Source organism: Macaca fascicularis, chromosome 4 (genome assembly GCF_037993035.2).
Source record: "Macaca fascicularis isolate 582-1 chromosome 4, T2T-MFA8v1.1".
Classification (NCBI taxonomy): domain Eukaryota; kingdom Metazoa; phylum Chordata; class Mammalia; order Primates; family Cercopithecidae; genus Macaca; species Macaca fascicularis.
In genome coordinates, this window is record NC_088378.1 from 156,771,556 (window position 1) to 156,793,385 (window position 21,830).

The following is a 21,830-nucleotide window of genomic DNA, read 5'->3' on the forward strand; positions in this document are numbered from 1 at the left end:
AGTGGTAGGATTACAGGTGTGAGCCACCGTGCCTGGCCTCTAAATATACTTCTAAATGAAAAAAGCAAACTGCTCCTTGAGCTGGCACTAGTGGGTAGTTTGAAAAAAGCAGATGGGGAATTCAAGAATATAATTCTACTTATCTTGGCATCTGGAGAAAAGATGTACCTGTATTATTTTTAAAGATCCTTTATCTTTTAAAAATAAACTTTTAATCTTACAGCTGTTTTGAATTTACAGAAAAATTATTATGATAGTGCTGACAGTCCTCTCATGCTCCACACCTACTACCCCCTATTGTTTTTTTAATATGAAAAGACATTTCATTATTCTGACTTTACTATATAACATGTTAGTGAACACCCTGGATTGCATTTTCTCAAATGGCAAATGAAGAACATTTCTCTTTGATTCCCCTGAGTACCTCAGTCATCTGTCTTTTAGAAGATCTAGTTTCTTGCACCATCTTTAGTACTGTCCATGAGGATACTGACAGTGCGTAACAGTAAAGAACGTTTGCTAAGTTGTTTTCTCATTGGTCTTTGCTCAAAGTGTTCACGTTTTTCTTCCCGTCTGGTTTTCAGCACTTGATCTTGTATTTCTTCATTATTGTGCACAGAATCTGGTTGAAGGATGGATTTTGTGTGTTCATAGGGAATGTCCACAGAAGAGTGGTAGCAGGCTCACGTCCTGCCATTGGAAGTCACAGCAAGCTCTACTTTGCAATGATAGTCTTCAGGTAGAGAAGAATACATAGATTTATAACACACACAATATAAAGCTCCATTTTGCATTGGCAATAAATGTTTCAAGACAATTTGCTTTACTATCATCTATTTTACTGCTGCTACAGCCATAGGGTGTTGAGATGCTTGTCAGGTGGTATAAATATCTTCAAAAAGGATGTTTTGAAGAGAAAATGCTTTGAAAATTTGCTTCTAGGCACACCAGTTTTCATCACTTGACAGCTCCTCAGCTCAAGTCTGCCATCTTGTTGCCGCCAGTATTAACATCTTACATTTGTGTGGTGCATTTGTTACAATTAATGAATCAACATTGTTACTATTTACTAAAGCCCATAATGGATTCATATTTTCTCCGTTTTTACCCAACGTATTTTTTCTGTTCCAGTAACCCATCTAGGATCTCACATTACATTTAGTTGTCATTTGCTCTTAGGTGCGCCTTGGCTGTGACAGTGTCTCTGACTTTCCTTGTTTTTGATGACCTTGATAGTTTTGAGAAATCCTGGTCAGGAATTTTGTGGAATGTCCCTTAATTAGGATTCAAAGGATGTTTCTCTCACGATTAGTCTAGGGTTATGGGTTTTTGGGAAGAAGCCCTTTAACTCTTTCATCTTAGTGTCTGAACATCAGATGTTTGTTCCTTTGAATCTCTTCAAAGCCAGATGGCTTTGGGCAGCACAAAATACTCTGGGCATGTGTTGCTCTGTCTCCCTGCACATTTATTTGCCTTCTAACACCTTTTGCTGTTTACTCGGCTAAAGAATAGAAACATATTTAGAAACTGGGGATGTACTTGGCAATAGCATCTGAAAGGTGTATATGAAACTCATGTCTAATTATAGTTGTTATACAGGGAGGTTTAAAAAATTAAACAGTAGTTGATTATTTTAGTCACACATATATATGGTACATAAATTCTCTTGCCCTATCAAATAGGAATCTAGATTTTTTTTCTGAGATAATTTGTAGCCTTTTCCGTTTATAATTCTAGTTGCGAGAGGAATCCGTATCATCTTTAACAAGAGTGATTATTAGAAAATTTAATAACATAATCCTTCATATTAAGACAACTAAAGAGAAAAAGGTCATATAATCATCACAGAGGCAGATAAGGTACCTGATAACACTTATAAAATATAGATTGATGACTAGTTTTTAAAATACATATGATTATATATAATTACATATATCATTATATATGGTTATATATGGTACATCATTTATTGAAATATATAATGTATACTTTATATTCATATGTGTTTTTTAATATGTTATGTATGTGATTATATGTGTGTGTGTGTGTGTGTGTATTTTAGCTCAAAAGCCAGCATCTTATTTAATATGATAACACTGGAGACTTTCCATTAAAGTAAGGAGCAAGGCAAGGGATAGTCATGATCTCCACTGCTATTTAATACTGGGCTGGAGGTCCTAGTCTATACAATTAGATAAGAACAAACAATTAGAAGAATAAAAATTGGAAAGAAAGAGATATAACTATCTCTGTCAAATCAATGTCAATGTGTAGATGAGGGGTGTTCAATCTTTTGGCTTCCCTGGGTCACACTGGAAGAAGTAGTATTGTCTTGGGCCACACCTAAAATACACTAACACTAACAATAGCTGATGAGCTAAGAGAAAAAATTTGCAAAAAAAATCTCATACTGTTTTAAGAAAGTTCACAAATTTGTGTTTACAAAGCTGTCCTGGGCCCCATGTGGCCTGCAGGCTGCGCGTTGGCTTTAAGCTTGGTGTAGACCTTATCTGAATCCTCATTCAAACACAAAAACTGGAAAAAAAAAATTATTTTTATAATAAAACTTTTGAAAATTCAAACATTGACTGGATACTGGCTAATAGCAATCACTAGTGAATTATCGCTATGTTTAAGTACGATAATGGCACTGCAGTTTTTTTTAACATTCTTCTCTTTAAAAGATACCTGATGAAATACGTGTAGATAAATGATATATGGGAGAATGTAGAATCTATATTATCTATAATTACCCCACAGATAAAACAAGATTGTCCATGAGTAGACAATTGTTGAAGCTGGGTGGATGGGTTCATGGAGCTCATTATACTGTTCTTCCTACTCTTGTATGTGTCTGAAATTTTCCACAATAAAAATTTAGAACAAGATTAAAACAAATAAGACAAAATAGTATCATGCATGTAATCTTAATGGTGAGTATATAGTCATTGTATTATTTTCCATTCTTTTTTATCTTTGAAATGCTTATAATTAAAATCAAAACAATTTACAGATACACAAATTATTTTGATTTTAATTATGAGCAATTCAAAGATAAAAAAGAATAGAAAGAATAGCTGTGCAGATACTTCCATTGAGAGAGGGTTTTTTTTTTAACTCTATAAACTCTTCTTAAAAAAAAAAAAGAAAAAAAAGAAAAAAAAATGGCCTAAAGTAAATAAGTGTATTAGTTCGGTTTCACACTACTATAACTGCCCCAGACTGGGTAATTTATAAAGAAAAGAGGTTTAATTGACTCACAGTTGCAAATGACTGGGGAGGTCGCAGGAAACTTACACAATCATGGCAGAAGGAAAAGCAAACCCATCCTTCTTCACAAGGTGTCAGGAGAGAGAAGTGCAAAGCAAACGGGGAACAGACCCTAATAAAACCGTCAGATAATTGTTGAGAACTCACTATCACAAGACAACAGCATGGGAGAACTGCCCCCATGATGCAATCACCTCCTCCAACACCTGGGATTGCAGTTCCCTTCTCCAACACCTGGGGATTACAGTTGGGATTACAATTCAAGATGAGATTTGGGTGGGGACACACAGCCAGACCATATCAATAAGCAAAATGTTCTAGTCTGTTTACTCCTTGTAGTGGGCACACAGAGTCTGTTTCTTATTCTGTCTTTCGTTTGCTTAAATTGTTCCTTAATTTAAATAATATCCTTTATTTTTTGAAAATGTCTGTGTGTAATGCTGAGGTCACATTTGCCTTCTAGGGAAGCTGCTTGCAGCTGGTCACAGAGGTCACCAAGAAAATTTTGCACCTGGAGATTTTGTATCAGCAAGAAGTGGATAGAAAAGGAGAGGGTCGCTGGGAGGAAGGTAACACTCCCAAACTCCAGTCCGCTATACACTTTCCCATACTCTGAGGGGCTCTCCAGAAAAACTAAAAAATCAGGAGGAAGAGATCTCCAGGGTTAGATCTTTCCTCTGCTTCCTCAGTGGTGCCTAAGGCATCCCCCTCTACCCATGCCCCCATTGTGGTCAGCATCTCCTGGCCTTGATCTAGAAACTGCACCCTCAGAGTTACCCTCTCTCTGAGGAAAGGCAGTTCCAGCACTGCACTTTCAGCATTGGCTGAAAGCCTTCAACAGTTTACTTAGACCTTCTCCCTTTGTTTGGCTAACCCCAGAGAACACATCAAAGTAAGATCTGGTAAACTGTGCAGTGTTTAAACATTTTTTCTTCAAGTGGCAAGACCAAGTGCACATCCCATTTCTACAAGAAGAATTTGAGTTAAGCCTCTGTGATTGCTGAGGGCTAGGGAGGAGGGTAACTTACCCTGAGGGCTGCCAAAACAAGTCCAGTCGTTAGGGAAAGATTCTGCACAGAGACTAGAGTGTGGACCCCATAGCCATGAAAACTATGGCGTTTTTTTCTGAATTTGAGGCAGTTTTAGAAACACAAAAAACAAAAACCCCAGCAGATACTTTTCTCCCAGGTGGCTTTGTTCCCTCACCTCTGGAGAGCTATAAACCATGAAATTTATTTGGGAAGTGGGGACAGCATTAACGAAGACATAGTGTCAGTTGCTTTCTGTTAATTGCCCTTCAATATTAGTATACTTTTGAAATATGCTTCAAAAAATGATGACTAAACGGTTGAATTTCTAAAAGGAAAAAAATTGTTGTAGGATCAGATCAAGCACATTTATTAAGCATTCACTCACTCATTCATTCATCTACTAACTATTTATAAAGCACTTACTATGTTCCTGTTACAGTTGCCAGGTTCTCAAGTTACCCAGAAGACACAGTGGCCATTTACAAGGAGAGGCATTGGGTAAGGATGTGCTAAGTTTTGTCTCCATTAAATTAAATGGAAAATCAGTTTTTATCTAAGCATTTATATAATTACAGGCAGTCATTATCCAGGTTGTTTTCCAAAGGCCAAATCTGCCTCAGTGTGCCTTTGATTACTGAGATGAGGCACCAGCCACATGAAACATCTCTTCAGAACAAAGCATTCCGAAGAAATTATTACACAGGAGGTTTAGCTCAGGAAAAAGGAACAGAGAAATAGCTTGGGGTACAAAGCTCTTTATCTTGCTTCTCAAGTGCAGTGGTTTAACATTTAAAAGGTTACTTTCTGGAACATTTTTCCCCTGAAAGTTTCTTTCACACATTTGCAGACAGAAATTACAATAGAGTCATGAACATCTTTCACTCTCTGGAGGGGATTTTCTTGCTTTTACTTATGTATTAGATAAAAATAGCATTTTACTTCTCTTCAAGCCTAAAGACAGGATTACATTCAAATCTGGCTCTTTCATTTTAAAATGTGAATTGTTAACTAGGGAGTAATGAGACCCAACCCGTAACCAGGCAGCCCTGGACTTATCCTTATGTCCATAAAGTTCCCAAGTTAAAATGCGCTTCAAAGGTCTGTAAATATGAGGAATGTTACCTCCTTCCCCCTGGCACTTGCAAACATTTTAGTGGTGGTTTTTCCTGGTCAGATCCTGCTGCCTCCAGAGATTTTTTCTTTTTTTTTTAAGCTTATTTCTCTCCTGTGTTTCCTGAACTTTTTCTATTAGGCAAGATCAGAACTCCTTTAGATACCTCCTTGATTTCATTGATTGACAATCTAAACCCTACCGAGATATGTTCCCCAGTTATTTTGGACCTCGTCATCAAGTCTGAATCATGTTCTCCAGTTCACAGAAATGCTAAGATTGCAGCAACTTCGCTATAATAAATGTATACAATGAGGTGATCTGATAGACAAGCTCATTTAAAAAGAGTATTGACCAGTTAGATTTCTGATATTTAAAAAAGACGTTAACTATTGGAAAAGTCAAATAAAAAAAATAAGCCAGAGGATTTCTTACATGTGTTCCATAAAATCACAGTGTTAATATTTCAGAGCTACAGAGAGCCTTGTTGATTATCTAATATCCTTATTTTGTTATCATGGAAAGTGAGGCTGTCATATTGTGAAATATATACAGTACTTGGTTATCTTCCAGTTTTCCTGGCATACAACTCCTAAAATCCTTGGAATCTTCAAAGTAACAAATGAATTTGTGTGTGCTATTGAGTTGACTGATAGCTTTGGGTTCCTAGGTAGCTTCAGGTTGGGGTTCGTCACCAGAAAGACCAAGACAAGATTAGAGGGTTGGGACTATTAGCCCCACCCCAAAACCTTGGGAAGGGGAGAAGGGCTGAAGATTATGTCGGTCACCAATGACCAATGACTTAGTCAATCATGCCTCCCTCATGAAGGTTTCATAAAAATCAAAAAGGACTAGGTTCTGGCATCTTCCAGGTAGCTGAACCTCCAGATAGTGGAGGTTCCTGGAAGGTGGCTAGAAGGTGGTGTGCCCAGGGAGGGCTTGAAAGCTCTGTGCCCCTTCCTGCATGCCTTGCCCTACATATCTCTTCATCTGTATCCTTTGTAACATCCTTTATAACAAACAGGAAAACTTAAGTGTATCCCTGAGGTCTGTGAGCTGCCATAACAAATTAAGTGAACCCGGGAGGGTTGTGAGTACTCCAATGTATAGCTAGTTGGTCAGAAGCACAGATAATACAACCTGGGGCTTGCGATCTGCATGGGAAGGTGTGTGTGTTGCGGGGTGGGGCAGTCTTGTGGGTCTGAGCCCTCAACCTGTGGGATCTGACACTCTCTCCAGGTAGATAGCATCAGAATCAAATTGAATTGGAGGACACCCCGTTGGTGTCCACTGAGGAATTATTTGCTTGCTTGGTGCATGGGAGAAACACCTCCTCAGTTGGGTCACAGGAGTCTTCTGTGTTGATTGTTGTTAAGTGAGAGAATAGAGGAAACGCTTTGGGTGTGTTTTTCCCCCTCACTTGGCAGGGGGGAATTAAGGTTCCATATGGAATTAAGGTTGCTCATCAATGGGCCCTAAAAAAAGGAGAGGATCCTGGGTTGGTGGAGGGCAGTTTCGTGGGACTGAGCCCTCAACCTGTGGGATCTGATGCTGTCTCCAGGTAGATAGCATCAGAATTGAATTGAATCAAGAGGACACCCAGCTAGTGTCCTCTGCGGGATTGATGGATGGATTGATTGGCTGTGGGTTGGGAGAAATCTCCACAAACTTCTTCTTGCCCAGAGGGCACAGAAGTCTTCTGTGTTGATTGTTGTTGAGTGAGAGGATAGGAAAAACACTTTGTTTTTTTTTTTTATTCTTTCATTCACAGAAGTCCACACAGGGGCCCAGAGAAGCAAAAGACAGGACTTTCCCAATATCACATCAACTGACTTCAGTCTTTCTATTCCTTGCTGCAAGATACTTCTACTAGAGAACAGAAGAAGTCAATATCTAAAGAATGTCCAAAAATAAAAATTCTTCTTTTAAAATGAGGTCTCGGTACCTCTTCAGGGAAGCCGTCCCTTCACAGTTCACAGTTCACAGTTAGGCCTTATTGATCTAAAAAGAACTGAGCTCTTCCTGAGTTTATGGATTTATTATATTTCTATGTTGCCTGCACTAGAATGTAAACTCCAAGAGGACAGGGCTTTGTCTGTTCTGTTCACTGGTGTGCCCCGAGTACCCACCACAGTGCTTGGCCCCCATGTGATGGTCAGAATGAATAAATGAATGAATGAAATGAAATCTGGCTGTCACCACAGGGACTCAGGACTAACAATAGAAGGAACAAAAATAAGATCTGAAAAAGCTATATGTTTATTACAATAAAAATAATGTACTAAATGGGCATTTTGAGAAACTTCATTTTGTTTCTTTTTGTCCTGGTAATGAGGGCTAAGAAGATCCCAGATATTACCATCTCCCTGGTGTCCCCAAACCTTTACTTATTAAGGTCAGACACCTGCCATTTAACTCATTCATTAATCCATACCTACTAGATATTTTATAATGATATTTTCAATATTAGAATCAAAGGTGCTTAGCTCAGTGTGGTGGTGCATGCCTCTAGTCCCAGCTACTTGGTCAGCTGAGGTGGGAGGATCACTTGAGTTCAGGAGCGAGGCTGCAGTGAGCTATGAGTATGCCACTGTGCTGCAGCCTGGGTGACCCTGTCTCTAAAAAGAGAAAAAGAAGAAGAAAGGATGAAATATACCAGAGGTGTCAGCCAGTAGAAAGTGAAGCAATGGACTGGTATGAGATAATCCACATCATAAATAGTAAACTTTTGACTGTCATGGGTAGGCTGAGTCTAGCCACTGGGATCTTAAGAGGCTACTACTATTGATGTTTTTTTCCATATGCTCCCAAACAGTGAAAATTCATACATGTTGCCTGTTCTCCCTCCAGCAGTGACTGTAAAACTTTAATTTGATTTAATTCAAAACAATTTAAGTTATTGAGCCATGTACTCAATAAATTATTCTGCTAGGCATTTTAGGAAGAGATATATGACAAGGGCTGAGTTCTGATCAATGTAGGCTGTTTGATGCATTGCCTGCCTGGCACATTGCCTGCAAGATGTCTGTAGCAGGAAATTTTTTATCTTACAGTCATGGGGCTGGAAGGATAGGGGAGGAGCTTTTTCTGTTGAATTAAAACGGAGACACTCAAAGTTGAGTTAATAGAGGACAGAGATGTCAAACCTGAAAAAGAGTTTGATGGGAATAAAGAGACTTCCAATGACCTGCATGGTAAGCAGTTTCAATCCAGAGAAAAATATATTTGAAAAAACAACAAAGTGATGAATAAAGTGATTTTTAACAAGGTACAAGGGACTTCATGATAGTTTTGTTAACATTGCTTCTTAAACATAACTTTCAGTGGACAATGTTGATTCTATGTAAGATGAAGACAAGAGGAAAAGGAAGAATATAGAATTTCCAGATGAAGATAAATGTCCAAGGAAGATGAAGCTTTAGACAGATAAAGACAACAAAAAAGTCATGGGAAGGCCCCGGTGAGAGCTGACTCAGTGAGGGAGCCTACACACATGAGAAGGTGATAATTGAGTGTTCTGCACCCAGCAGGAAAGAACCTAGAAAAAGAGGAGAAAAAAGGAAACGTATCATAAAATCTCAACAAGTTGTCTAACCCAAGAACCCAAGACAAATTTTGACAGCTTTGTTGGCTTAAGTTTCCAGCATTTTTTTTTAATTGGTTGAATTAGGTACAAGTAGCTCCATGGGTAGCAAAAGCCCACAGGTGATAGAGACAATTTCTGCGAAACAAACACGTTGCATCTTGTGGATGACAAAACAGACACCTGCCATGTGTTTGTTGTTGGATACAACCCTACAGGAGGCATGATTCATTTCTAGCAGCATGGGACCAGTGTATTAATCACAATGCTTTTGGCTGCAGGTAATAGGAAAATCAAATAAAGCAGCTTCAACAATAAGCAGAAAGTGTATTACCTCCCATGGCAGTAGGACAGGAGATGGTAAGGGCTGGATGGGGTGGCCTGAAGTTCTGGGATCAGTGAGTTCAGCTGCTTAATGTTGTCAGGATGAGCTAGATCTTTCCACCTATCGGGTCTGCCATCCTCATCATGTGTGCTAGCACCCCTCATCTTCACAAGATTGCAGTGGCAGCTCCAGGCATTACATCCTTACACAATACTAAAAGCCAGAAAAGCAGAGGGCACATAATCTTGCTGAATCCCCGCCCCCTAGCTCTTTTTAAAAATTAGAATACCTGGTTATTGGGGGAAAAATCATACTGAAAACTGCAATTGCTTATTTCACAACTTACAAAATAATGATTTGATATATAAAATGATTTTCTTTTTTTCTTTATTTTTTTTTTTTAGAGATGAGGTCTCACTATGTTACCCAGGCTGGTCTAGAACTCCTGGACTCAAGCAATCCTCCCACCTCGGCCTCCCAAAGTGCTGGGATTACAGGCATGAGCCACCGTGCCCGACCGCAAAATGAATTTCATTGTATAAGTACAAACAAGATAAAAATCCTCTGGATATATATATGTCATTGAGAGAAACTCACACTCCTTAAATCTTCTGTTGCATGTTTTACATTAGACATTTTGGATCTATTTACCAAGGAAGACCACATTTTTAACTGTATGTTGTTTTGGCTTACAGTTGCAATCTATCAGAAGCTGTATTTACACAATTAGAGCCTAGTTAAACCTGAGATGAAAACAAAAATCAAGCCATTTCTTACCCCTAGGCTGTTGGAATGGCACTTTTTGTGATAGGAATAGCCCTTCTAATGCTTCACTACACAATCTAATCAAATCTATCAGTCATGATGAATTAGACCCAGTCCATCTTTCAATCTGGTCTGCTCTGGGCCTGAACATTAGACATAAAACAGTACAGATTTATTAATACAGCATTTTCCCACACCCTAACCCCATAAACCACTTCAAAAGAGAAAATTTCATTTTCACGTTTCACTTCTTAAGGAGGCCTGACTACCACACAGGCCTTGGCCATGAAAGAATACGTTCTTGGGTGGTACATCAAGTTAACGTGAAGCTTAGCAAAAAATCTGTTACGCAGGATAGTAATAACAAATTCTCACAAATGTTATGCCTGTAGGAAACTATTTTGCTTCTTTAAGTAGATGGAGGGTTGCAAAAATATTTATCTTCTTGCATTTTTTTTGGAATGTTTGGTCACTGACAATTTTTACCAATATCTTCCTTTTTTTAGCCCTTTATAGACTCAGTCCATTCCATCTAGAAAAAACAAAAATTTGATCAGATTATTAAATCTTGAAAGCCTTCTCATTTTTACTATATAAAGAGGTAAGTTTGATATTCATATTCTTTTACAAATGTGGTATAAATGCTATGGATAATATAAGGAAATATTGTCAAATAGAGGTAATTAGAAGAAAGAAAGTCTTGTTTAACTTCACAAAACATATATCAAAAAAGAACATGAAATTATAACAGTATTTAAGAAATATTTTCTCCCAAATTGTGCTAGCATTTTTGACTAGTTTAGTGACATCAACTGCCAAAAAATAGGTTCAAAGCAGCCTGGGAAAACAGCCTAAGGATAAAAAACGGCTTGATATTTTCATTTCAAGTTTAACTGGGCTCTAATCGTATAGCATGGCTTCTGATGGATTGCAACTAGTTCCTTCCTCTAAATCCATCTTCCCACCAGCAATTTTCTCCCTCTCTCATTCCCCACTTGAGGTGATGTATGTAAGTCCTTGGTCTGAAGTTGCCCAGGAGGTCATCTTCGCAGTTTGGGAGGCAGCAGCAGGAGAAGGCACAGCCGGTCAGGATAATTGTGGGCACCCATCTGAAGCTGTCAGTCCAGTTATAGATGTGACAGCAGGCTTGGCATGAAGGTTGAAGGTCTGGGTGTACTTCACGGGTGTATTACCAGAAGGATGATCCGGAACACAGCAGCCAGAGCGAGAGGCTCCAGTCACTCCTATGAAGACAAGCGCTTGGGATCCATAGAGGGCAAAGAAGCAGAGGATGGAACAGATCTCGAGGTGACAGAGCCACAGAGGAGCATAGCAGCTGCTCTTCGCCATTTCTTCCCCCACGAGACCCTGGCGGCCGCCCTTGTGGGAGTGTCTCCACTCCAGCGAGGATGTGCAGATGTGGTCACTCGCCTGCAGCCAGCCCCCGCCAGCCAGTGTGATGATGTCAAAGGCTATAGCACAGGGCAGGAGCCCCGCCAGGCCCTGGTCCATAATCGGCTCGGGTGGCAGCAGAGAGCCGGGTGAAGCACCTTTGTAAAGAGAACCTGAGCAGAAGCTTCCACATCTTATTTAAAAAATGTTTTAGGTTAATTTTGTTTTTATTTTCATTTTTAGTTTTAGTTTTGCTCTGTTACCCAGACTGGAATGCAGTGGCATGATCTTGGTTCAAGGCAACCTCTGCCTCCTGGGTTCAAGTGATTCTCCCACGTCAGCCTCCTGAGTAGCTGGGATTTCAGGCACCCACCACCACACCCAACTAATTTTTGTGTTTTTTGTAGAGGCGGGATTTCACCGTGTTGGCCAGACTGGTCTCGAACTCCTGACCTCAAGTGATCTGCCTGCCTCGGCCTCCCAAAGTGCTGGAATTACAGGCGTGAGCCACCGCACCTGGCACAGACCCTCACACCTTAGATTGGCAAGAATCCCAGCACTTTGGGAGGCCGAGGCGGGCGGATCACGAGGTCAGGAGATCGAGACCATCCTGGCTAACACGGTGAAACCCCGTCTCTACTAAAAATGCAAAAAATTAGCCGGGCGAGGCGGCGGGCGCCTGTAGTCCCAGCTACTTGGGAGGCTGAGGCAGGAGAATGGCGTGAACCTGGGAGGCAGAGCTTGCAGTGAGCCGAGATCGCACCATTGCACTCCAGCCTGGGCGACTAAGCGAGACTCTGTCTCAAAAAAAAAAAAAAAAAAAAAAGAATCTTCTCAAATGCCATTTTCAAACCAATCAGTGACAGGAGGAATCGAATTCCCGATTGGTTTAGATTAATCGAGATGTATCCCCATGAGGCTGGGAAAGTTTAGCCTCCCCTAAAGGAGGCTGAATAAAATAAAATCAGGGTTTTGAGAGAAAAGAAGCAGTCAGGGAGAAGCGCTGTTGTGCAGGCAATCAACAGCGACTGCCATAACCCTCCTCTCTTAATTTGCACTCAGTAATATTCACTCTTTGTGGTATATATGGCTCTAGGGTTTTGACAAATTCATACAGTTGTGTGATCACCATCACTACAATCAAGACAGAGAAAGGTATAGGATGAAAGAGAGTGGATAGGTTTATGCTCAACCAGCATGGATTTACTACTGTGGTAGAAACAAGTGAGAGGGAGGACAGAGTCATGGTTCTTACACGTTTGTATGAACAAACTTCCAGGAGGGTGAGCAGGCAATGTATAAGTCTAATATAGGGAGCTACGGACAGCATATTATCAGGGTTTGAAGAAGCGAGAGGCTCCCACTCTGGAGCTGTGGCCTGCCGTGTCCTTATGACTATTTGTGGCTCCCAGGACCCCTTGCTCAGGTGACCATTCCAGACGCCCATCTCTGGTTGCTGTGCGGTAGTTGCCCTGATGGTTCCTTTTGATCCCCTGGGCTCACATTCCTTGCTTTATTCTGTTCATCCTTCTTGCCAACCCTCAGCTAGACAGCCTGAGGGTATTCAAGTCCTCTGTCCAGATTCAGAACATGTTCCCATTCCAAAGAGGAAGGCTGAGTCTGCAGAGAGCCTTATTCCAGGCTAGACTGACTGGCTTCAGGATGGTGTGGTGGGAGCTTGGGTGGCCTTTTCATCGTTATTATGGCAGGTGGATTGTGCTGATGAAAAGATATGGTCACTGTGTTTGAACAGAACAGACTGCTTGGACACAACAAAGAATCTAGTAAAATAAGATAATAATTATAATAAGGACAGCAAACACGGTTAGCTAACATTTACAAACCAAAAAGACCGTCCAGTGAGAGCAGCTTTTGAGCCCTATTCCACAATACTTACAGTGTTTAGAGTCCCATGAATGCCCAACTGTGGCTAAAACAACAGTCATCTAACTTGAGTTGCTTTCTTCCAGGGGGCTGGCGCCAATGCTTGTCTTTACTGCCCAGGGCCAGGGCTTGTTCGTAGAGTGCCTTTGTGCAAAGTGGAAAAAGTCTCCCCACTCCTCACGATGCTTTTTTTCCATCTCTTGGGAAATTGTGATAATTTCCTGTAAAATTGTAATAGTCAATATCTAGATCCTTGAGGCATAAACTTTGAATGGTGCAACCAGCACAGCTGTAAACATAGCCTCAGGACCCAGTTGTTTTGAGGATAAGTCCCATTGTCTCAGAAATGTAGCCAGTCTGGGCCAGTGGTTGGAGGATGCCTGGCAGCCTATTAATGTATTCAATCAACATGTACGGAGTGGTTACTATATTCTGGGCACAGTGTTTAGTGCTTTATGGCATTATCTCATTTCATCTTCACAAAATGACCATGAACAGGTATTATCTTTATTCCTATTTTACAGATGAGGAAGTCAAAGTTTAGAGAGCTTATTCGACTTGTCCCAGTTCACAAGGTTTGTGAAAGAGCTTACCTAGAATCCTGATGGAGCTGATACTAACGTGACCACTCTGCTTCCTGAATATTTGCCTTGAATATACTGTATAGATGTATATATAGTTTTTCACAAATATCAATCCTGTTGGTATTGATGGTAATTCTTAGGGATATTCATATTATTGTATCTCTTTGTTTTCATATCTATCTGATGGGTTTCTCAAGAAAAAAGAAAGAGGCAGCTCTGTGTTACTTAAGGTGCTGCAGAAGATGATGATGCAAACACATTAAAATGGCAAATATTGAGAAAAATATCAGTCTTTCCGGACCAAATGACTGAAGACCACACAAGTAACCGCTTCAGCAGTAGAGGTGAATTGCATGGTGCTTCTGCGTCGCTTGCTTCAGTGGGGGGAGGTGGGGACGGTGTGCTTTTGCTCAATTAAGAGGATCAGCCCTTCAAATTGGAAGCCTGTTGGCAACGATTCAAGCCTGAGAGCCTGAGCTTTCACAGCGATAATCCTCAGGCTCTTTGGAGAGGTGACGAGGCAGCTTCCTCCAGAGCACATGCCAAAGAGGAACCTAGTGGCCAAAGACCATGTTGTTCTTTCTTTTTGGGGTTCTGTAGTCGTGGGAGCATGGCTTTTAGCCCAATAAAACACTCCTCCTGAAATCCTGCTATCCTCTCTTCTTCTTCAAGGAAGCTGATTAAAGCGAACGAAGAATGAAAAATTTTGCTCAACAGCTTTTTGTTTGGTTTTCTTACATGAAGGATTCCTAATTTAACTGATTTCCTTCCTAATTAGATTTAGCAATTAGGGCTGCCCATTAACCTAGGGGTTTCCTGTATGAGTCTCAGCCCCCATCATGTCTGCCTGGCTTACCGCAGCTGCGTAACTGGCAGTTAAATCCATGTCTTCTGTTCAAAGCAGAGGAGATGTACATAGCCAAACCCAGGTGGCCAGCTCTTCCATCCAGTCAGATTCAAGAAGCATGTGCAAAGCACTTCGCCAGCCACTCTGGGGTGATGAGGAGATGAACAAGACAGTCTGGGATCTCTAGGCTCCCATTCATCTATTTATTTAGCAAATATTTATTGAGCCTTTACTATCTGCTAGGCACTGTTCTAGGCATTGGGAATGCAGTAATAAAGCATACAAAATTTTTGTACTTTCTGGAAGAGGAGACAGACAATACAAAATACATAAGTAAATGTATAATATGCCACATAATGGTAAATGCTATGAAGGAACTTTTGTAATCTAGGCATATGCATGAAACACACATACACGCCTCTGATGGTATGTGTTGGTGCAAAGTGCTATGGTATTACAATGGAGGAAGAAATTGATTTTGCATGGAAGAATTTGGCAAGTAGTGAGATTTAAGCTGGCCCCTGAAGAAAGTTTAGGTCAGGTGAATATCGCTGCAGTACAGGGAAGCAAGAGAAAAGCGCTCCCTAAGCATCTGAAACATTTCAGCAAAAGTCCAGGAGTGAGAAGAGAGGGGGATGCAAAGCACATTCAGGGAGCTGAGTAGCTGATGCCAGCCTCAATAGTGGGTGGAATGGCAGGTGGGACAGGGACCTGAGATGGAAAGTTATGTAGATGTTAAGTGATGAAAGGCTTTTACTGCCAGGCTGAGGAGTATGAGTTGAACTCTGCATGCTATGGGGAGTTACTGAGTGTTTTGTGCAGGGAATGTCCTGAGCAGATGTGTTTACAGATGCAAGACTGGCAGATGAAATGCTTGTCCATGTGTAGGGAGACACCTGGAACGGTGCTGGCCCTTGTGGCTGGCATCTAGGGCATTGAGGCAAGGACAGTCTTTGGTTTTCATTAAGTAACAGGTGGCATTGTCTTATTACTCAGATTATTCAAGATAACAAGCTACATCTGCTTTCCCTGGACATTTGCATTCAAATGTGATCATTCCTTTATTCCCAAGCCATGGATATTCAAGTTCTAGGACAGTAAACTGAGGCTCTGCTAGATAGACTTATCCTCCTTTTACAGCTGTAGTTGAGCAACTTGTAATTGATTTCTTGCATAAAGAAATTGATAACTTGTAATTGATTTCTTGCATAAAGCCTCAGTAAGGCCTGCAGTAAGAGGTGCAGCTTGTGTCTTCCTTCTCTTGACAAACTGCATAGAGATGGTCAGAGAAATTTTGGAAAGAATCCCACCACCTTCACTCTCCTGCCGTTGAAATTTACCCTCATGGTTCGTAAGTAATGCAGAGCCACAAAGAGAAGAGAAGCAGCAAATATGTTAATTTCACATGTTTATTTTACTGTTGATAGGGACAGGAGGCTGAGAAATTCTGGGCAGAAGAGGGCAGGTCCGTGGTGAGGGCCCCATCCTCAAGCTGAAAAACCCATACCGTGGCCCAAAGTGAGAGTTTACATCTCTGTTTTCTGGCTGGAATTTTGCCTTTTCCAAAACCACCCACTGCCTACCCTGCCCCCAGTCTTGTGCCCATAAAACCCCCAGGCTCAGCTGTCAGAGGGAGGAGAAGCAGCTGGGTGTTGGAGAGAAGCAGCTTGACATCAGAGAGACAGCTTGACAGCATAGCTTCCTGCTCCATCCCCTTTCAGCTTCCCTTCATCACTTTCATCACTTTCATCACTTTCCTCAGCAATAAAATCCTCCACATTCACCACTCTTCAATTTGTTCATGCTACCTGATTTTTTCCTGGACACTGAACAAGAGATCAGGTGCCACAGGTACAGATACCAAAGGCTGTCACACTGACCTTCTGCCCTTGCTGGTGGAAAGCAACTACCTCATGCAAAAAGGCAGAGGGCCCACTGAGCTGTTTATTTGTTTTTTTTTGTTTTTTGTTTTTTGTTTTTTTTGTTTGAGGCGGAGTCTCGCTCTGTCGCCCAGGCTGGAGTGCAGTGGCGCGGTCTCGGCTCACTGCAACACTGAGTTGTTTAATACTTCAGTTGTCTGTGGACAGCATCACAAGTTCTCCCCTCTAGATGCTGCCACAGGACCCACACAAAGTTTTGCTCCTGCTGGTGCCTGAAAGCGCTCACCCCGGTTCCTGCATCCACTCACCTGTGTGTTCCCTCCCGCGAGGGGCTGAGGGCAATGGATTCGAGTGAGTGGAGTTTGCCCCTGCTGGTGCCGAAGCAGCCGGCTAGCTCCAGCACCTGCACTCCAGTTCCCATCTGCAAAGGGGTCAGGGAAATTTCCTGCTTCACTGTCATCTCCCCATAGACTTCCCCTTTGCTAACTCAGCCAACAAAGATACTTGGTTCACCTACATTCACAGAAAAGTGTTTTTTATTCCCTTGTTCTTTATCTTCTTCCACTTTGTCCTTCCTTTAGTCATTAGGTTCATTCTTCTGCCCCTCTCTCTGTTGCTGTTTATTGTGTCTGGAAGGGAGGAACAGAGATGCTTAAGTTAGGGGGTTTTAGGTATTTTTTTTTGGCCACATTTCCTATATAATGAGAATCTTTCCTCAAAGCCTTGAGTGAAATATCCATTTCTCAGAAGTGCTTTGTGGAGTTGGCTCTGGTCTTTTGGCCAGATTCCCGGTGGGTGTGGGCCTGGAACAGGAGCTGCCCTTGGGGGTCCGCTGCACAGCTGAAGGCCGTGCATGCATTCTCTGCCTCCCTGCTAAGGCCTGACTGGCCCACAGCTCTTGTTCTCTCCCCAGGGCTTAGTGGTGGAAATTCGAAGCTGGGAGGAGAAGGGCCAGTAAGGAGATGAGTAATAACGTGGAAACTCTGAAACCGCGAAGGCTTGCCAGGACTGAAGTCCTTCAGTTGTTTTCTACAGTCCTTTCAGTCAGTCAAAAAGAGCACTGGAGATCCCAGAATTGTCATCCCATTTGATTTACCTGTCTGCCTTCTAACTGTTTCTTTAAGGTGTTTTCTCCATAAAAATGCATGGTAATTAATGTATACACATATATTGCTGTAAAATGGCTTCCTGGGCTGGGATGGGGCTGCCCAAAGGGGGAAGCCAAAAGAGCCCTTGCTAATGAGGACTGGTGCAATCAAAGGTTGTGCCCTCAAACTCCAGGGCACTAGTGGAGAGGGTCTGGGCTGTTAGTCACACTCCTTAAAAGCAAAGCAAAACAAAAACAAAGAGAACAAGTGTACTGGCCATTTCATCCCTTCAGATGGTCTGTGGTAAGGTAAACCTTTTGAAGCATCCCTGGCCATGTGTAAGGCTGCCCCTCAGAAGCAGTGCTGTGGGTTGGGTGGGGGTGGGGAACACTTGGAGCCCTGTATGTGACTCCTGGCTCTCCTCTTTCCAGCTCTGTGACCTTGATCAAGTCACTCCGGCTCTCTGTGCCTCAGGTCCTCATCTGTAAAATGAGGCCAAGGAGAATCTCTGCTTCATAGACATGTTATGAGAATGAAATGAACCAATTCCCATCAAACCTTTAGAACCACCCGCTCAGGGACTCCACCAAAGATCCTTAAGTACGGCATGTAAACTTAGGTTAAATACCAGAGGGGAGAAGGGAGGCATGGCTTCTTCTTAAAAGGAGAAAGATGGCATGTTCCTGTAGACGAAGCTACTCGAGAGGCTGAGGTCTGGGAGTTTGAGACCAGCTTGGACAACATGGCAAGACTCCTCCATCTCCTTAAAAAAAAAAAGAAAAATTAATTTTTTTAAAGGAGAAAGAGCTTTCAAACATAGAGGTGATATGAAGAGGAAAAAGCTCTCTAGTATCTATTACTGAAGTAGAGGTGGGGCTCATGGCTCCCACAGACAAAAGCATAGGGGTATGGCTTACCCTTTGTCCTGCAGCGAGGGAAGAGAAGAGAGGGTGCTCGGAGGGATTTATAAAGCTGTTTTAATAGTTTGCTTTTCTAGTACAATTGTTCATTTGTGTAAGTCACACTTGCATTTACAAGAGCCTATATGATATCTAAAGACCAGGAAAATCATGGCGATACATTTGTAGGGCCTTGGGCTTGAACAGGTAACCCGAGTGCCATTTCAGAACGTGCTGCCTGGGTCTAGGGGTGTCGTACCTCATGTGTAGGGATGACCTTTTGAGAAGCTTAGACGCCACAGCTTTGCCTGGCTTGCGTGCTCTCTCCCGTAACTCTTGCACACACACTCTCCCGGCCCGCATCAGCAGCAGCCTCCAGCGTTGAACACAAAGGACTTTTGTTGTGTGTAATTATTTATAAAGCTGGCCCGTTTCCATTATGAATAATCATGATAGTGGGGATGAAGGAGAACGGTAACTCCACATTTGAAACTACTAAAAGGCTATGATTCATTTTTGGTCTCTTTATTAAGAAGCCTATCTCAGATAATTTGCAGCAAAGTTTTACCCTGGAGCAAGTTTCCTTAGTCATGTTAAATTCATGGGGAAAATCCTCCTAGGATTTAGAACTGAAAAATAGCTTTAATAACGGAAACGCTGATGTACAGAGCATGGAAAGGCAGCGTGTTCTAACCATTTAGGGAAAAAATGGGTAAGATGTTACTAATAAGCTGTGCTATATTTTTATCCTACCGTTTTCTTCATCTGAAGGAATGTGGAGACGAGCTTTTAAATTCTAAATGATTACCTGACAGCTTCCATCTCTAGGGTACATTACTAGCAATGGTTTTATTTTGCTATTCCCTTTACTTTACTAAAAACTCAGAGGACACATGCTCGGCAGAGCCCAGGCTAGGAAGTAAGATCTATGGACAAGAGACAAGAGTGCAGTGAACAGAACTGAGGAAGCCAGCACTTCTTGATTCCCTTTTATGATCTTTGTAGACACTGACCTTATCAGTAGGGCTGGGAGTAGGGGTTACCAGGGCCTCTAGCACCTTCCTGGATAAGACCCCAACCTAACTTCCCAACCCCATCTCCCATTATTTCATCCCAACCCATCCAACCACATACGCTGTATTTCAGTCATGCCAAACTGCCCACTGGCCCCCAAATATGCTACATTTTTGAACTGGCTCCTTCCACCCACCTTCCCTACCTGGCAAGCTCTGGCTCACCTTCCAAGACTCCTGTCCAATGCAACTTTCCTCCAGGACACCTTCCAACCTGAAGCAGAGCGAGTGGCATCTTCTGCTCTTCCATAGTACCTGATACCTGCTTCGATTGTGGGAACTTACTAGAGTGGAATTATTAGTTTACAGCCTCAACTGCCCTTGGATTCCCAGAGCAGGTAAGAACTACATCTCAGATACCTGTACCATGCAGCCCAGGGTTTCTCAACAGCAGCAATATTGATGTTTGGGGCTGGAAATTTCAATATTCTTTGCTGTGGGGGGTGTTATTCTGTGCATTGTAGGAGGTTTAGCAGCATTCGGGCCCTCTACCCACTAAATGCTAGTAGCCACCTACCCGCATTGCGACCCTTGAAGAACATCTCCAGACAGTGCTCAGTGCTTCCTGGGGGCCAATATTGCCCCTGATCCAGAACCACTGCCCTAGCCCTAACAGAGAGCCTGATGTATTCTAGGTATGTAATGTGCACTGCACTTGCTGAATTAGTAAATCAATGCCCAAGTTAAGGAATAAAAGCCCACATGAATCAAACATATAAACACCTTACTGTAGCTTTTACGCACGCATCAAAGCAAAGCTGAAATCTTTATTCCAGCAGTCACGTCTCTTCATGAACTGGCTCTACTGCTGTCCTCTCTCATATCCTTTACTCCTCGCCTGTGGGCTCTTTTGCATTCTCATGCTTTCCCTTTCCATCAGTCCAAATCCTGTACTTACTTCAAGACAAAGAACAACTTACCCACTTTAAAAAGTGCTCCCCCATTCACTGGCACCCCTTCATATAAGAATACATATATAATACACATATATCTATATATTCATTAGTTTTGGTTTTAGAACTGCTTATCTTTTTGTTTCACATAGATACCTTCTCCTCAACTAGAAGAATCGCTCCTTGATAGAAAAAAGAGCTTACCCCTTTAAGTTTTTCTTGCCCTTAGCACTATGGCAAGCTTTATGAACAACAGATGTTTAGCTTTTGCTTAAAGCGTATTTTTTCTTTGAGGTCTGTTCAATCTGTATCATTTGTGTGGTCCTGACATAGCTTTGTTTTGAAGAGGCATAGGGCTAACTCTTTAATATCCTGCAGTTTTTAAATAAATGAATTTCAAGAAGATTCTGCAGATATGAATAAAAGTAATTTTCAATGTTTTGGAATGTCTATGAGAAGGCACTCAATGTGATAAGTAGTGAGAAAGACAAGAATGATTGTGTTTTTGTCTTAAATTTGGATTGTGCTTAAATTCCACTTAGGTACCTTTCCCCATCGCTTGGTCAGACGGTATTAAAAATTTCAACTTTCCTAATTTATTCTTGGCTCTCTAAACACACCAACATCCCTGGATCCCTCCTTCTTCAGGCACGCATGCAAATGCAGTGACGTGTGCATGCACTTTTTGTTTTTGAAACTGAGTCTCGCTCTGTTGCCCAGTCTGGAGTGCAGTGGCGAGTTCTCGGCTCACTGCAAGCTCCGCCTCTCGGGTTCACACCATTCTCCTGCCTCAGCCTCCCAAGTTGCCGGGACTACAGGCGCCCGCCACCATGCCTGGCTGATTTTTTGTATTTTTTTAGTAGAGACGGGGTTTCACTGTGTTAGCCAGGATGGTCTCGATCTTCTGACCTCATGATCCACCTGCCTCGACCTCCCAAAGTGCTGGGGTTACAGGCGTGAACCACCGCTGCACTTTCTTTAATGCTTGTGTTTGGAAATTTCCCCACACTTCTGTTCTACAGGGCATACCTTTTTTCTCATGTTGTTCTTCAAAGAGCTAATGCGTTTACCCATGTGTGCTCTCTTGTGGGGCTTCTGATACTTGGTGTTCAATGGCAGAGGTAAGGGGAACCTCCCCCCAGAACTTCCCAGCGTTGCATGAGCTCATCTTGTGACAAGATAAATATACAGTAAACATACTGGAA

The 21,830-nt window shown here is 41.9% G+C and overlaps 1 pseudogene; it reads right to left on the reverse strand.

The window, feature by feature from the left end:
* Positions 1-468: 468 nt before the first annotated feature.
* On the reverse strand, positions 469-857 carry LOC102125984 (large ribosomal subunit protein mL42 pseudogene; annotated as a pseudogene).
* Positions 858-21,830: the final 20,973 nt, after the last annotated feature.